The sequence below is a fragment of the Chrysoperla carnea genome, chromosome X (assembly GCF_905475395.1).
Source record: "Chrysoperla carnea chromosome X, inChrCarn1.1, whole genome shotgun sequence".
NCBI lineage: Eukaryota > Metazoa > Arthropoda > Insecta > Neuroptera > Chrysopidae > Chrysoperla > Chrysoperla carnea.
In genome coordinates, this window is record NC_058342.1 from 19,347,971 (window position 1) to 19,352,422 (window position 4,452).

Genomic DNA, 4,452 nt, shown 5'->3' on the forward strand with positions numbered 1-4,452 from the left:
TTATAATACAAACTTTATCCTAAAGTTTTGTAATAGTTTAGATTTGTGGTTTTTCAGTACAAAACATAGGAATTATAATGAATATATACTTCCTCTTATACATTTCCCGTTTTGCTAATAAAAATTTCTGCAAGATATAATTTTTTTTTTTTTTTTGGTAATTTTCTGTTATAATTTTTCATTATTTTTTGTCAGCAGTGGAGTTAATAGATGTTTTGACTTGAGAAAATTTCGGAGAGAGTGATTTTTAATCATGTATCTCTAAACATGGTGCAAAAGTTATAAGCTATTGTCTTTGAGTTCGCTTTTCTTTTAGCTAACAGAAAACCTTCACTAACATAGAAGTCTTCACTAACGTGTAACAATCCATATCCAATTTCTATTGGAGCAGTTAACCGCTCGTTAATTAGTCCAAGCAATTCTCAACGTAAAATTCTCAAAGTTTTTAGTTTTCATATATTTTGATACTAGAATATATATATAACTAGATTGATACCCACCCGCTTCGCTGGGTTTAAAAGTAAAAATTGATAAAGATTGCTCCCACTTATCCCTTTTCTATAACACTCGAAATAATGGTGGGGATTATTTTACACAGGTAAAATAGTTCATGTGTTATTCTGATATATCAGCTATATTGCTGTACAGTTTCATTAAAAACCATTCGTTAGTTTTAGCGTGAAAGCGTAACAAACAAACAAACAAACATGCTAACTTTCGCATTTATATTTTATAGAGATAATATTACTCAGGGGTGTCGCCAGCTAATAGGCCAGAGGGGGGCAACCTGAAGGATACATAGTATGAATTATAGGAAAAAATACTTTAAAGGGTCATCTTGCGCTTTCCTTACGCATGTGACTTCATTTGACAGATTGAGAGATACATTTTGCTTAATTAATTATTATTGAAGATTTCTTTGAATTTAAATAAAGCAACCCTAATAATTATTTTAGGAAGATTACATTTATTTACAAGTATTTCTTCATTATCTTATGTTAAACGTCCTTCAATAGCCGTATATTACAATTACAGTGAAAAGCGATTCTAGTGTTTTAGTACTGCAAAACACTCTAAAATTTCAGTTATACATCTATTAATACTTTCACGCTAGCTTTTTGTTCTCGAAATTATTTTTACATTAACATTTGGTTATTCATGAAGGGTGAAGCGTTTTCTTTCATATAATCCCTATATATATTATAAATGTGAAAGTAAGGATGTTTGTTTGTTACGCTTTCACGAAAAAGTAGTGAATGGTTTTTAATGAAACTGTACAGGAATATAGCTCATACATCAGAATAACACATGAGCTATAAATTAAAAAGATGAAGATACAAAAAAAAATTTTTTTTTCTACATTTAATCTGACATTAACTGTTTTAAACTTTTACAGAAATCTTTATTTTATACTTCAAAATGATGATCACAGATGGAGCAGAGTTATGATCATTATTTCAAACCATAAATTAAAAATTTCTGTAAAAATTTAAAATAATAAATAACACAATTCATAGCAACCTTTTCTGACATACTCAATTAATTATGACTACTTTACAATTAAAAAAATTGAGATCAAAAGAGATGGAGGCTATAAAGCGGTGATTTTTACTTTTAAGCCCAGTGAACCGCGCGGGTATCAAGCTAGTCAGTCAATAAAAATGGCTGGGCAAAATATAAAAAAAAAAAAAAACATGAAAATGGTAGTGTTTTAAAACTAGATTTATTTTATCATTATTTTACCTGAAATACGATTTGATAAAAGAAAATGAAAGTTTGAAATGAAATTTTGAAAGCAGTATAATATTACATATTAAAATCAAAGCAGTGACCTTTGAATCATTTTTAGGAATCTTTAGAGGGGGTTAGTTATTAGTTATCACATATATGAACAAACAATATTCATTGTAAAATGAATATTTCATTGATATCTCCACGTCAAGGGTCCACTTTCCCTTATAAGTCATATGTAAATAAATTAAAACTAATTAAAAATCACCTTCGACCTTATTTCACATCATACTTGTTACACACTATATGTAAGGTGTACAAAGTTCATATAGATTAATTAAGGATATGAAAATCGGTATATTTGCCATTTGGAATAATTTCAGGAAATAGTCAATCTTGTTTTTATTTTAATCAAAAATCTACCAACAAATAAAAATAATTCTTTTGCAAATACAGAAAAAAAGAGGTTTAATTGAAATTTTGTTTATGACCGACAATTTATCTTTTTCACATTTTTTTTTTTTTTAAATTCGTATTAAATATCATTCTATCAAAATATCATTATTGATATTGACTCGACTTTTTAAGTCTTCCATTGAGGGTAATATTTCTTCTGTCGGCTTTGGTAATGTATCTTTTTTCACTCATATACTACGTATACTACATATGTATACCATACAATGTGTCTCAAAAAATAGTCACATTACAGTTAGATTGTTGTAGCCTGGAATTTAGTTTTATACACGGACAAAGTATCCTTGTCATCTACTCAGCGAATAAAACTGATATATGCTACTTATGAAAAATGAAAAATCTGTTTAAAAGAAATTAATTATGAGTTTCTCACAAGTAAAGGTAGATGACTTTAAGGTGTTATGGGTAGTCAACAGAACATCTTTTTTTCAAATTTTTGAATAGCGTACAAAATTTAATACACACGTTATCATAATTAATCATAATAATTAAATTGATTTTATAACAATTAATAATACATAAAATTCTAATACAAAAAAAATAAATTGTATTTTGACTATTCAGTTGATTAGTTATTGTACTTATAATTCCTATATTATCGACATATTTTACTCTAGAAATCCTCTGTGACATACTGAAAATAATAGATTTGGTAACATTACAACGGTTTAAAGCGCCGAGTTATGGTTCTATAAAATTTTCGGAGTCGATTGTCAACGAGTCAGATGTCAACGACATCTGTTAATGATTTTTAAAGTTTTCATACTCATAATGAAACATACGGAAATTACAATGTGATATGATTAATCGTTAATATTTTTTGATAATGATCGATAACATGTATTTTTTTATAGATATATATATAAATTCTTTTAACTTTAAGCTTTTTTTTGATGCATTATTACGTGAACACAGTTTTTTTAGAAATATGAGAATTTCATCCTCAAACTTGAATAAAAACATTATTTAGATGCTTATCTTTAATATAATAAAAGGCTTACTGTAAGTTTATTTCTATATTTTACCCATACTACCTTAAATAAAAATGAGTCCATAAAAGTACAAAACTATAATAATAATTCACAATTCAGTATTTAAATTTTCAATGAATAAAACAAAACTTGAATTTTATTATGTCTTGGGCAAAATATATTTTGAATTTAAATCTTAAATTATATCAAGCATCATTGGCGCAACTAGATAAGGCATGGTACTATATGACAGAATTTATTTTATGATTATTATTTATTTTACCTGGTACTATAGGACAGTATTTGGGCAATGCCGGTACTTTAAATTCAAGTCTCACCAAGACCATCATATTTTAATAGATTAAAAATTCTATAACTAAATTTGTTTTTAAAATTTGCTACGGTTATCAGAAGCTCTAGTGGCGCAATTGGTTAGCGCACGGTACTTATAGGACAGTATTTGAGCAATGCCGGGGTTGTGAGTTCGAGCCTCACCTAGAGCATTTTTTTTAAATAGATCAAAAATTGCCAAAACTACAAATTTTTAATATTAAAATCAGTTATTACAAGCTCTAGTGGCGCAATTGGTTAGCGCACGGTACTTGTATGACAGTATTTGAGCAATGCCGGGGTTGTGAGTTCGAGCCTCATCTAGAACCTATTTTTTAATAGATAAAAAATTGCCAAAACTACAAACTTTTAAAAGTTGTATCGGCTTTAACAAGCTCTAGTGGCGCAATTGGTTAGCGCACGGTACTTATATGACAGTATTTGAGCAATGCCGGGGTTGTGAGTTCGAGCCTCACCTAGAGCACTTTTTTTAAATAAATAAAAATGAATATTTAATTCCATATTTATTTTATATGAATTTCCTGAGGCAAAATTAAAAAGGAATGGGAAATTTATAAACCAAAGAGAAATTTTAGTGGCTAAACTGGGAATTTTGGCAACAATGCCCACATCAAGCATAACCATCCTTTTAAAATAACGAAAGAAAACAGCTGTCAATAGTACGATGAAAACACATTGACACAAAATTAATATTCTCTAATTGATCTATAATCTTTTTATTCAATGAAAATAATCAGCTGGATGACCTGATGAAAGGTTCATTTTGTTACTTCCGCGGTGTTGAGATCTTCATAATGTTCGCGGATAGGTTGTGGAATTAAGTTGGATTTGGCTTTGCTAACCCTGATTAATTCTAATTTTATTGTAATTTTTAGAATATACTGCCATTAAGTGAGAAAAAACATACTTTAAAAGGGAATATTCA

General features: G+C 28.3%; 3 non-coding genes across 3 annotated transcripts; all 3 read left to right on the forward strand.

Annotated features, from left to right (window-relative positions):
• The first annotated feature begins 3,589 nt into the window (after window positions 1–3,589).
• On the forward strand, window positions 3,590–3,679 carry Trnai-uau. The gene is given in 2 exon segments: window positions 3,590–3,627; window positions 3,644–3,679. It is a non-coding gene; the product is annotated as a tRNA-Ile (tRNA).
• Window positions 3,680–3,745: 66 nt separating this feature from the next.
• Trnat-ugu lies at window positions 3,746–3,835 on the forward strand. Its single transcript is given in 2 exon segments — window positions 3,746–3,783; window positions 3,800–3,835. It is a non-coding gene; the product is annotated as a tRNA-Thr (tRNA).
• Window positions 3,836–3,900: 65 nt separating this feature from the next.
• Trnai-uau lies at window positions 3,901–3,990 on the forward strand. Its single transcript is given in 2 exon segments — window positions 3,901–3,938; window positions 3,955–3,990. It is a non-coding gene; the product is annotated as a tRNA-Ile (tRNA).
• Window positions 3,991–4,452: the final 462 nt, after the last annotated feature.